The sequence below is a fragment of the Lithobates pipiens genome, unplaced genomic scaffold (assembly GCF_037356315.1).
Source record: "Lithobates pipiens isolate NorthernLeopardFrog02 unplaced genomic scaffold, aLitPip1_a1.2 Scaffold_19, whole genome shotgun sequence".
NCBI classification, from domain to species: domain Eukaryota; kingdom Metazoa; phylum Chordata; class Amphibia; order Anura; family Ranidae; genus Lithobates; species Lithobates pipiens.
In genome coordinates, this window is record NW_027507764.1 from 453,410,281 (window position 1) to 453,424,147 (window position 13,867).

Sequence of the window (13,867 nt, forward strand, 5' to 3'; positions counted from 1 at the left end):
TACCCGAAGCACTATTGAAGCAGCAGTAAAACCTTTTTCCACAACACACACTTTACTTCTGGTGCATGTGTGCAAGCACTCTCCAGTAAAGACCAGAGCAAATGTAAGCTTTGATAAACAAGACTGCCTTCCGAGAAAATCTTATTCTTGAGAGTGCATATATTTTTCATACTCCGCAGTCGCAGTGGGTGTTTTATTTTCATGCTTTTTTTTAATATGTTTTTAAATATATAAAGTATCTCACAAAAGTGAGTACACCCCTTACAGCTCTGCGTGGATAATAAAGTATATATATATATATATATATATATATATACATTATCTCACAAAAGTGAGTACACCCCTCACATTTTTTTAAATATATCTTTTCATGTGACAACACTGAAGAAATGACACTTTGCTACAATGTAAAGTAGTGAGTGTACAGATTGTATAACAGTGTCAATTTGCTGTCCCCTCAAAATAACTCAACACACAGCCATTAATGTCTAAACCACTGGCAACAAAAGTGAAAATGTACAAATTGTCAATATTTTATGTGGCCACCATCATTTTCCAGCACTGCCAACACTCTTTTGGGCATGGAGTTCCTCAGAGCTTCACAGGTTGCCACTGAAGTCCTCTTCCACTCCTCCATGATGATATTGCGGAACTGGTGGATGTTAGAGACTTTGCGCTCCTCCACCTTCTGGTTGAGGATGCCCCACAGATGCTCAATAGGGTTTAGGTCTGGAGACATGCTTGGCCAGTCTATCACCTTCACCCTCAGTTTCTTTAGCAAGGCAGTGGTAGTCTTGGAGGTGTGTTTGGGGTTAATATCATGTTGGAATATTGCCCTGCGGCCTAGCACACTCAACTTCTTTTTTGACCATTGCAAGGCTTGTTCTGAGTGGAAGTTGTCCTGTTAAACCGCTGTATGGTCTTGGTAACTATTCTGCAGCTTAGTTTCAGGATATTGGCAATCATCTTATAGCCTAGGCCATCTTTATGTAGAGCAACAATTCTTTTTTCAGATGCTCAGAGAGTTTTTTGCCTTGAGGTGCCATGTTGAACGTCCAGTGACCAGTATGAGAGAGTGAGAGCAAAAACATCAAATTTAACACACTTGCTCCACATTCACACCTGAGACCTTGTAGCACTAATGAGTCACATGTCACCAGGGAGAGAAAATGGCTAATTGGGCCCAATTTGAACATTTTCACTTAGGGGTGTACTCACTTTTGTTACCAGCAATATAGACATTAATGGCTGTGTGTTATTTTGAGGGGACAACAAATTGACATAGTTATACAAGCTGCACACTGACTACTTTACATTGTAGTAGTGTAATTTCTTCAGTGTTGTCATATGAAAAGATATAATAAAATATGTACAAAAATGTGAGGGGTGTACTCACTTTTGTATATATATATATATATATATATATATATATAGACTTTATCCATACAGAGCACTTTGGTTCTGTCTGATTATTTCTGTCTCAGTGAATGTCTATGGGCAACTCACTAAGAAGCGTCAATAAACAAAACTTTTTCAGTTCAGTGTATAAGTCTTTCCCTGTTGTGTAGTGAATGAATAACAATGTAAAAAAAGTGGCATCAGACATACAGTGTGGATATTCTTCAACCCACCTAGTGGCTCCACATCTTTACTTAAAATATGATTTTATAAAATGTGCAAATCAAAGTAAACATGTTAAAATCAATGAAATATTAGCAAAGCAAAATAAGTATTAATAAAATGTAAGTTTCTTAAAATTCCGTAATATTTTCCAGCATAAATCACATCACAAAAGCAATTACTGAATGTAGATTCAGTCACTGTAAGCTATGGCAGTTCTAATTATTACCCTTCAGTTTTGTTATTACATTCAATATGACAGCAGCAATTATAATGTTACTATAGAAAGAAAAGTATGTGGCAAAATATTAGAGAAGGGCTCCAGTGAGAATAAATACAGTATTACATCATGTAAAACTTACAGAGTGCAAACATGTAAATGCCTCAGTTTTTCTCAGGTGGAAGGGGGAAGGGATTATAACTTTCTGCTGTACTTTTTCTTCTGCACTGTTTGTATTAAATTACGATATGACACAAAGTTTTTCTCAGGTATCCCATGACATTGGCTCTCTAAACAGTCAGACGAATATAGTCTCAGCATGAGTTGAACAAACTTAAAAATCTGTCCTTCCTTTTATTCAGTCCGGTATTGTGGATTTCGGTTGATCTGTTCCTATTATTTCTGGGTCTTACAAAACATTAATGATTTTACTAAAAAAATTCCAGTGAGGTGCATTATTCGTCATAGGGACCCTGCTTATCCTGACATATATGCAAATAATGTGTGATGGCATTTTAAAGTGTTACTAAACCAACAACAGTAAAATCAGTCTGTATATGCAGTAAAGCATGCATGTTATAATTACTGTGGAACCTAAGGGGTTAATACTCTGCATTGTGTAAAAAGGCTGTTTGATCCTGTCTTCTATGATCTCCCCCCTTTTCCACTGTTCCCAATCCATCTCCTGATAGAAAAGAGCCGTTGGAGTTGCTCTGCAAATGCTCAGTTTGGTGTGTATTACTAAAGAGTTTATTTTTTGTTTTCTTGGGAGGGTGCATGTGATCAGCACTGTCCAGGCAGAGGGTCAGGGGTCCTGCAGCCTCAAAGGGGTGTCAGAGTAGAATGAAAAATCCTCCTACAAGCTTTAACCAGATGTCATAAGAAGTCATAAGACTGCTATATATTGCTGATGAGAAAAGGTACTGTATTTAGCCATTTTTATTTACTAAAATAATTGCATTCCCATGTTTCATGTACTGTGGGAATCTGGATATAGTAAATGCAGGGTCCTGGGTTTAGTAACACTTTGAATATGTGCTTCCAGACTCCATCTTCAACAAATAGTTGACCCATTTCCCTCACACTTAATGCAACATTTTCTATGTTTAGACCTAATTGATATTTGAGATATATGTTATTTGGACATAAAATGTTGAAACATAACTTAACCACTTCCCGACCAGCGCACGACGATGTACGTCGACAGAATGGCACGGGCAGGCATATTGGCGTACAGGTGTGTCCAATATTCAATGCCGCCCTGCCATCGGGAGCGCGTCGCCGGCGGCACGCTCCCGCGCTGGTCGGGACCCCCGTGAGTCCGAACGCGGGAACCGCGGACTCGATCGCTGCGGGCATCCCCGCGATCGTCTCACGGAGCGGCCGAAAGGAGGAAATGCAGAGTAAACAGCATTTCTCCATTCTGCCTAGCAACTAGTGACGCTGATCTTTGCTCCATGTGATTGGAGCAGAGATAAGTGTTTACTAAATGAAAGCCCAACCCCCCCACAGTTAGTAACACACCCCTAGGAACACTTAACCCCTACACTGCCACCCACTGGTTAACCCCTTCACTGCCAGTGTCATTTACACAGGAATCACTGCATTTATATAGCAGTGATTACTGTATAAATGACAATGGTCCCAAAAATGTGTCAAAAATGTCCGATGGGTCCCCCACAATGTCGCAGTCACAATAAAAATCGCTGATCGCCGCCATTACTAGTAAAAAAAAAATACTAAAAAATAATTAATAAAAATGCTATAAAACTATCCCTATCTTGTAAACGCTATAACTTTTGCGCAAACCAATCAATAATCGCTTATTGCGATTTTTTTTACCAAAAATATGTAGAAGAATATGTATCGGCCTAAACTGAGGGAAAAAAATGTTTTTTTATATATTTTTGGGGGATATTTATTATAACAAAAAGTAAAAAATAATGCGTTTTTTTCAAAATTGTCGGTCTATTTTTGTTTATAGCGCAAAAAATAAAAACCGCAGGGGTTGATCAAATACCACCAAAAGAAAGCTCTATTTGTGGGAAAAAAAGGACGTCAATTTTGTTTGGGAGCCACGTCGCACGACCGCGCAATTGTCAGTTAAAGCGACGCAGTGCCGAATCGCAAAAAGTGGTCTGGTCTTTGACCAGCAAATTGGTCCGGTCTGAAAGTGGTTAATTATATACCAAAAATTTAGTCTGAAACAAAAATTGCATATGTTTGGAATTATAGTCAATATAAAAGTTGACATCAAGGCTCAGCACTCTGATAGCCAAAACATATAACTCTGAGATAGGTCTGTTAGCCAATTCAAGTTTTCAAAAAGTGAAAAAAAAAATGTCTTCTTTTTGTTACTGTTGAATGACCACAAACCTTCTTTTTCATCCTCTTTCCTCTGTTGGTGGGCAAGGACTAGCAGTCAATTGATGTCATGGAAGTGATGTCTTACTATGCTGAGCTATATCCAGTAGACTGTCCAACGGACAGATGTGGAGCAGCAGCCAAAAAGTGTTGTCAGCCCTCCGCTGAAAAAGATGTGATGAAGAATGATTTGGCAAGATGACGGGGTAAATTCAGAAGGACAGAAAGGGAGGAAAAATATATAATGATCACATTTGTATAGAAAGTGTAATGCACATTTCACAATAATTCTAATAGTTGCTGCGGGCTTGTTAACACTTGTGGCTGTCATTGTTGCTACTCTGAAAAAAATATCCATGGTAGATCGCTTTTTAGAAGCATTTAACAGGCAGCTTGGGGGTGATATTTCACCTTCAACACACCTGTTTTAAACTTGAAGGGTCACACCACCATTCCACAACTGCGTGCACTACACATATGATTGCAGGGTGGTAGTGGCATGGCCCCATTCACTGAAATGTGTCGTATTTGGTGGTGTACTGCCCACCGATGGCAACCTATGGTATAATTTTTCATACAGCCATGAAGCAAACAATTGCAACCACAGCATGTGTACCACCCCCTCTGGAAACAATGTTAGGGTAAGGGGCAGTCAGGTGGTGGCAAAAACACAAAATCAACTGCCTGTTTTTTTTGCCCCCCCAGCCGCAAGTGTAAATGAGACCTAAAAGTCCAGTCCTTCCAAAAAGAATAGGTCTCTGGGACTATTAATGGCAAAATCTTTATTTCTTGATATTTCTGCTCCCTGAAAATAAATAAATAAATGCAATATATATATATATATATATATATATATATATATATATATATATATATATATATATACCATCCACAACAAATAAAATGGCAAAACAAAACCTTTTTACTCTTAAAGTTAAACTATATTCTATATTATAAATTAGATGTTGATGGCTCCTGATGAAGTGGACTTGTGTCCAGAAAACGCGTCAACCCCCTTAAAGACTATCTTCTTACGGACAAGACACAGCACACAGTTCTATGTAACAGTACTATATATTATATTTTAAAGTCATTAATAAAAACATTTTTATTAAAACAATATGCTGTGTCTTAAAAATTGCAGTCTGCTATTCAATGGTGTTGTCTATGTTTAAACTATATTATACTTTTTTTTTATACATTTTTAACCACTAGAGATCCGCACTATAGCCGAATGACGGCTACAGTGCGGACCTGCTTTGCCAGGACGATGTCTATTGATGTCGTCCCGTGCACAAGCGCCCTGCGCGCCCCCTGAGGGGCGCGCGCGGTGCGCTCTGTGATCGGCGAGTCTATGAGACTCGTCTGATCACGGATCCGAGCAAGGGGCCGATCCCGACCGTTACCACGTGATCAGCTGTCAGCCAATGACAGCTGATCATGTGACAAAACAGAACCGTAATCGGCTATTTTTCCTCCTCGCGCTGACAGCGTGAGGAGAGAAAAAAAAATCAAACATCAGTCCCGATCACGGCCAACTTATCAGTGCCCACCTGCCCCCTGCCAGTACCAGCCAGTTCTTAATAAAAGTGCCACCCAGCAGTGCCACCCATCAGTGCCCATAGTGCCATACATCAGTGCCCACAGTGCCATACATCAGTACCCACAGTGCCACCTATCAGTGCCCACAGTGCCACCTATCAGTGCCCACAATCTGCATCAACAACAGTGCTGCACCTCAGTGCCACATATCCGTGCCCATCAGTGTCATCTACCAGTGCCCATCAGTGCCCATCAGTGCCGCCCATCAGTGCCCAGCAGTGCCACCTATCAGAGCAACCTATCAGTGCCACCTAGCAGTGCCCATCAGTCCCATCTATCAGTGGTACCTATCAGTGCCCCTTAGTGCCACCCATCCTTGTCACCCATCCGTGCCACCCATCAGTGCCACCTATCAGTGCACATTTTTGCCCATCAGTGCCGCCTTATCTGTGCCCATCAGTACTGCCTTATCTGTGCCTATAGGTGCCACCTTATCTGTGCCTATTAGTGTCGCCTTAACTGTGCCTATCAGTGCCCACCAGTGCCGCCTATCAGTGCCCACCAGTGCCGCCTCATCAGCACATTTCAATGAAGGAGAAAAATGACCTGTTTGCAAAATTTTATAACAAACTATTAAACATGATTTTCATTTTTTTTTGCATAATTTTTTGTTTGTTTAGCAAAAAATAAAACTCCCAGCTGTAACTAAATACCACCAAAAGAAAGCTCTATTTGTGGGAAAAAATTATAAAAATTTCATTTGGGTACAGTGTTGTATGGCCGCGCAATTGTCATTCAAAGTGCATCAGCGCTGAAAGCTGAAAATTGGTCTGGGCAGGAGGGGGGTTTAAGTGCCCAGTAAGCAAGTGGTTAAATTGTTATTTTATATCAGTTTTTTAATTATTTATATATACAATATACAAATATTTGATACATAAAGGAATCACAAAGTGCTACGGGTAAGCTAACAAAAGAGCTCAGCAATGGATGCATGCCTTTGTCTCACTTTGTTGACTGAACATTCAATTAGTCATACAATAAGGGATAAGCCATAGCTTATAGGTCATCCACTCCTGTGTATAAATTATAGCTTAATTTATCCTGCAAACAAAAATTTTTTTTAACTGGCTTAAATTAAGTTGTGAAAAGGAACTAAAATCTCTGCTGGTGGAATGAAAGGCTGTATAATAGTTCCATGCAATATTCCAATAATAATTCCACTGTTTTGGAAATTCAATTCAAAGGAGTAAAGCTACCTAGGGTCATAAGAGAGTGCTTCCCAGACTTGTGAACGATTCATGAATGATCTTTGTACACAGCTATACAGTGAGAGGTTTTACTTTTTTTGATAACCAGTGTGTTTTGATTGCATTTTGTTCTCCCACATCTAATGTTATTAAATTAAACGCTTGTGAATATGTAATACACCGTATACCGCAGAGCTCATTAAATACATCTTTTACTTTGTAGACATTTAAATATTATGATAATATGTTTCACAGAGAACAGTTTGAGAAGTTTAAAAAGGATGAACCTTATCTTTAATTTCTGAATGGAATACATTGAGAATGAAGAGTCTTTTGTCTCAGCATGACTTAGTCTCAATAGTTTTAGAACTTAATGCATTACTGTGGAAACCTGGAGTCCATTACATAAATCATTTCAACTCTCAGCAAGAATTGTCCAACAGTGCCATTGATATGTTTAAGTCAATGATCCTGAAAACAACTTTTTGTCTTATTTCACATGTTCGACAACACTAATAGATCATCTTCATTTAAAAGCACTCAGCAGGCTAATTTATCAAGCTGCAGTTATCAAAACCATATTATCTTTCAGGGCACAACTTTCTTTTTATCTCTCTCAACAGTTTTGTGCAATCTACCTTGGACACACAAGGCATTTTTCATGTACTGAAATATATACTATATATATAAAGTGAATATATTTATCCCTTGGCCATAATAGCATTGTCAGATTGTCAGCAAAAAATGAAATGCATTTGAAACACCAATGTTGGGATTTTAGGGGTATTAATAAATAGGCATGAGGTTTTATTTTTGAGGTGAATCCTGCAGGTTTGAGGTTTAGGGCCCCAGCCAATTTATGTGCAGTTCAGTCCAGGAGAATTTTTTAAACAATAATGCTCTGCATGGCCTTTGAACTATGCTCAGCAGGCTTAGAAGGATCAATAAGGAGTGATCATAGTAGGGGGGGGGGGTATTTTAATTTTTAACGCTAGCGCTTTGAGCAATGAACCCCTTTGCTTTCTCTTCTTTGTTCTTATTGCAGTTTTTTTTTTATTACTTCATTTTGCGGTTGAGGTAGCTGCTGTCCGATTCATAGTTATCCTTCTTTTTTGCAGTAAGGCTCCCCTTCAAACAAAATTGGGCTTTCATTTAATTTCTTTTTTTTGTATTTAGATTATTTAGGTCAAAGCATTCACTTATTTGTTACTAAGTGTCTGTTCTTGGAGGGGAATTTTGGCCACAGCACATAGATGCAAAATTTAAAAGGAAGAAAAGTAAGGTGCAAGAACAGTATAACAATATCACTAAGCAACACCCTATCCTGCACACTTTGTCTTTAGTTATTTTGGCCTAGCATTACTATCCAAAATTTTCCTTCGGCTGGCCAATTTTATACTGTTTTATAATCTTCAGTATCCTAATGCTTGCAGTAAAATACCTGCCTCTACTTTCTTTCTTTTGTATAATTCAGATAATTTTCCCTCCTTAAAAACGTCCTGATGCTGTGTCATCTGCAGTCTCTAAATTCTTAATGAGAGCTTGATGGAAATGGGGTAGTGGCAAAAAGGTTTTGTATCAGCAAGAACAGGAACAAAACAGCCATGGCAAACTACTGGCTAATTTTTCGCTGGTAATCAAATTACCTTAAAAACTTTTCCCAAACTTAAATAATGAATTCCACAGGCATATATATGCTATTAGTGTACATTGTTGCTGAGCCTATCTGTAAAAATAACACAGCTTTGTAACACCATACATTGTTAAGGTATTCCTATGCTTGTTATTTAGAAGATTTGTATTTTCAATGTTGTCCTTAAAGCTACATGAAATAAATCCTCTGCCTGTCGTGTGGTATTTAAAAAAAAATAGCTTGCATTGTATGTGTCCCCCATGGCAGTGCCCAACTCCCCATGCCTTTTTAACAGTGGTTAATAGTGACTAATGTATACAAGCCCCATAAAATGGCCAGAATTTAACATCAAGATTCACCCTCTTTAAAAGAAGTACAAATATTGCAAATATTGTGTGACATAACTAATCGCAACTACCACAATTTTATTCTACAGAGTCTCTGCTTACAATTTTTTTTGGTGATATAAAATGTGTTAACGTGTATCAAAATGTGGATTTTAATATGTGCAAAAAAAAAAGGCTCTGGCAATGAAGGTTTAATTATAAACCTAATGATTAAAACTCCATTTAATATTCAACCTGTTGGCGCCAATGGCATGCAAATATGCAGCCTCTTGGCCCCAAGTGGCGCATATTTGTGTACCACCTTGCAAACACAGATGTGCTTAGAGCGCACGCCCTACGTACTCCCGACACAGTTATGGTGGCTAACGGAAAGCATTCCGATCATGTGACCGCTGGGGTCACCCATCACATGGTCATATGATTATAGTCCCCCATTTCCCGCCATCTGAAAACCCTTAAACAGCGGGGAGGCTCCGGCACCAAGGGGATAATAAGATAATGATATTTTGAATGTTAGTTACAATGTTTTAAAATCTAAAATCGGATGCTGTACTATTGTATTCTGATGGCGGGGACTCCTCCACTGTCAGAATACACTAATCAGTCGACTAGCCACAGCCACAATTTTCCAACATTCCAGTTAGAGATAAGATGATCATTAAGTCGACTTCTCTCGCGTGGGAACAGCTAAAGATGATTTGAAATTCATCTGCATCCTGCTGGACCAGCAGAATTTCAATTCAGCTATGGCCAGCTTAACTCTTGTAAACATCAGGAAACCCACCTTCAGAAGCGATTTGAAACAGTTACTGGAGCAGTGCTGTCATGTATCAAAGGATGAAAGATTCAAATTCAAATGATTCTCTACCTTTTCAAAAGATTCTCTAAATTATGATGCTGTATGGTAAAATTTTATTATTTTTTCAATTTTTTGATCACCTATTCTGTGTAGAAGCTGAGTGTGTTCCATGTTGGAAATCATAACACAAAAGTTCTGCTGCTCTGTTCTTCTTGGCACTCTGAATTTCTCTACCCTTTCAGACCTTGCCACATGGTTCCCATTAGGTTTATATATACAGACAGACAGGCTGGCAGGTAAACAGTTTTACTACATTATTTTTAATGTACACTCCTGGTTGGAAAATTCATGCTAGAAAACAACCCTTCCTAGGAATTATCAAAACTCCAACAATATAAACAATAGTAAGTTGTGTACTCAAGTGAAGCATCTTTTTAATTTTGAATAATGAAGATGTCAAGCCAAATGCTAGAGTAGTTTAACTTAATTAGATAGTCTATTTTTACAGGCAGCCTTTTATTTCTCATTGAAAATCTAGCTTCTCTATGCAAGGCAACAAGAGCAATTCTGTCTATAATGAATACCTCTGGGACTATATACACTAATCATTACAATCTTGCACTGAAACTGGTTTAGTAACTAGTTTAGGCTTGCAAGACTTTGTTAGATTAACTCAATCAATCAAAGCATAGCTCTTTTATCACGGAATGTGATCTAAAAAAGAAACCATTTAATTTAAAGATAACATTTACACCTTAGCTGAAGAAATTTTTACATCTTCAGACCAGAAAACCTCCCCAAGTAATGCTTTAAGTCTACAATTTAATAACATTTACCAGTTTAATAGAAATACATTATTTTTCCATTTTACTGTGCGGGACTGCTTATAAAGAAAATTTTATTTTTACTTACCTGTAAAACATTTTTCTTGAAGTACATCACAGGACATAGGATCGGCTAATTCTTAGACCAAAGAGTTATGCTCCACCTTCAGGTGATTGGAGACTCTGAAAAGCAAAGCTGAAAATCTAGCCCTGCATTACCCTTCCTACTCCTAGCACGCCTTTAGTTTTGTTGCAAACAATACAGGAGATCTAAAGATGGTCACATTTGTATCAGAATTCAGCCGGTTCAGAAGGGATTGACCAATTGACTTCTGTTCAACCTCCCCCACTGAATAAAAGCCACTTGATCAGCGCTGCAGGAAATAGGTTGCAACACTGATCTGTGTATTCAGACAGTGGGACAGTCTCCTCACTGTTAGAATACAATAGCGCAGTGGGGGGTTCCCCATCCACCTTGACTGTGAAGACAGGGGATTCAGCATAGATTATGGACAACTTTAGACATGAGGGGAAGGGACCTAAGTCAAGTCATGTACTTAAAGAAAAAGATTTAACCGATAAGTCCAAAGTCCTATTATCTTTAACGTATATCAAGGGACACAGGATTGAGGTGGACAACCCAATAAAGAACAGCCAACAGTACCAACCCAACCAATAAATAAATCCAACAAACACACCGGGAGAGGACAGCTCATAGGGCTGCCTGAATAACCCTTTGACTGAAGCGAGAATCTGCTGGCCTGAACATCTACCCACTAGAACTTAGAAAATGTGTGAACACAAAACCATGTGGCTGCCTCAAAGACCAGGGAAACTGGAATCAGATTTTGAAAGGCCCAACAACAGCTACCACTTCTGATAGCATAATAAGATCATAGGTCCAGGATAAGAACTGACAAATCCACCTAGCATGGGTGGAACAAGAAGCAGCCTGCCGCTTATTCAAACCTTCTAGTGGGATAAACAGGGAGTGTTTTTTTACAGCCCAAACCACACCCAAACAATCGGGAACAATCTCTATAAGGTGTTAGGATCAAAAAGAAAGATGGTAGCGCATTGTCCTGGGTAATGTGCAAAGAAGAGACCACCTTGAGCAAAAAGCTTGAAGTCACAGAACCACCTTTTCCCTGTGTGGCTTAAGAAATGGCTCATCACAGAATAAGGCCGCTAATTTAGAAAGCCTGTAAGCTGAAACAATGGGTACTAGGTTCTATAGAAATTACAAAACCATGTTGAGGTCCAATAGAATCAATGGAATGTGCACAGGAGAAACAAAGCAAGCGACCTCCTGCACAAAGGCCCTCACCAAGGAATGAAAAGTAAGCATTGTCTGAAAGTGAACTGATAAGGCTGCGTTTTAAACCTTAATGGTACCTAAGGCCACAGACATGTCCAGACTCAACTAAAAAAATGCCAGAACCCATCCAACAGAATACTTCATTGGGTGAAACCCTTTGGACCTGCAGAAAGTATGCTTTTAATGTGTGGTGGTAAATGTAATGGGAAGATGCTATCCCTGTCTCCAAAAGGGTATGGATAAAAGAGTCGGAAAGAACTGTGTCCTGCAGGACCTGGGCTTCAACAGTCAAGCAATTAAAGCCAGTAACTATGAAACAGGATGGTACATGTGTCCCTGAAACAGCAGGTAGATCCTTCAGGGAATCTGCCAGGAGCCAGACTATTTTAGTATTATGACCTCCTGTGCAAGTTTGGTGCAATAAAAATTCCATCTCTCTTCTTGAGATGCAGAAAAGAGGAAATCAGGTGAAACTGACCCCAGGGAGTCATCAGAACAGCCACTGTGAAGGCTTTAGGATCCCTGTTCTGGTAACAAACCTGTCCAGTTGTTTTTGAAACTGGACGCCAGGAGGTCCACTTATCCCACCTTTGACAGATCGCTTGAAAAACCCTGGGTGGATAGACCACTTGCTGGGATCCAGATGCTAACTGATGAAGCACCTGCAAATATTCCATGTCTGGAATGTGCACTGCAGACATGCCTGGAATGTGAAGTCAGAATTAGATCTGCTTTTTGTGGGCAGCATGACTTTTTGTTCCCATAGATGACACATGTACGTGACCACCGTGGAGTTTTCTGATTGTCCGTTAGTTCCAGCACCAACACTGATCAGTATCCAAGCCTCCTCTGACCATTTTGGCATGTGTCATTAGCACAATCCAGACATTTGGAAAAAAGGACTTTTCCAATACTGGGCTGGTGAAGACTGGAGAGTGATCTTAAAGGGAGAGAATCCTGATATAAAAAAAAAAAGACATTTGGAAAATGACACCAATTTATGGCCAAATGTCTTTCTTTTTGTTAATTTCTCATATCAGCAATATATGTACAAAAACCCTCATGCTAATGGGATAACTCATGCTGGATTCCAGTTCAACTTAATCAAAGGCTTCATACTCCTATGGATGAACTTATAAATAGGCCAAGAACGTATATCGAAATAAGTCATTTGGTGTCTTGTTTGAATCTCTTATGATGGAACAGGCCCAATGGTGTAGGGTTGTCTAAGATTGCTGGCAGAGTTTGGCCCAGATACCTGAAGCATCCATTATATCCGTTCAAATACAATTGTTTATTCCACATCTATTATCATCCTGCAAAACATTTTTTACATAAATTATTCACCATAGAAGAAAGAACTATGCAAAGTTCCAATGGAATAATTTGTAAGCATCAAAGGCTACAACAAGCTATTTCCTGATGGATATTTTATGAACAGTCCAGTATGTGATTTGCTGTCAATGCATTCCAAAGCTTTGCTTCTTTATATAGTCAACAATGTATAAAAGACACGACATGGATGCTGTATTTATACAAGGTAATTTAGAGTTCTCCAGTTTAGACTTCAAGTAACACAATTCAAAACAATATCTCTCATCAGTGTCTATTTTCTTATTTGTAGCACATTCAAGGTGCAGTGTAATCCATCATAACATGCTCTATAAACTATATGATCAACATTTGTAAGGAAGATAGAACAGACGTCTTGTATATGAAATAAAATAAAGTCCTCCAAGTTAGACTTCAAATATATAGTTTTAAACCAGCATCTGCCAGCAAATTGTCTAATTCTTTATTGTACTGCATCCACAGTGCAAGCATCTCAACACAACCCATCCAGTAGTGTACAAACAAAAGATGCGTAAATCCATAAGCTTTTAATCCATTTCCAGCAAGTAGGGCATAGCCACAAAAACATATGATTCAATAGTGTAGTGAGAGCAGCTGGAG

The 13,867-nt window shown here is 38.8% G+C and overlaps 1 protein-coding gene across 9 annotated transcripts in view; it reads right to left on the reverse strand.

Annotated features, from left to right (window-relative positions):
• The window catches only part of TOX (thymocyte selection associated high mobility group box), a 304,338-nt gene that overhangs the window by 117,993 nt on the left and 172,478 nt on the right, over positions 1-13,867 (reverse strand). The window lies entirely within an intron of this gene.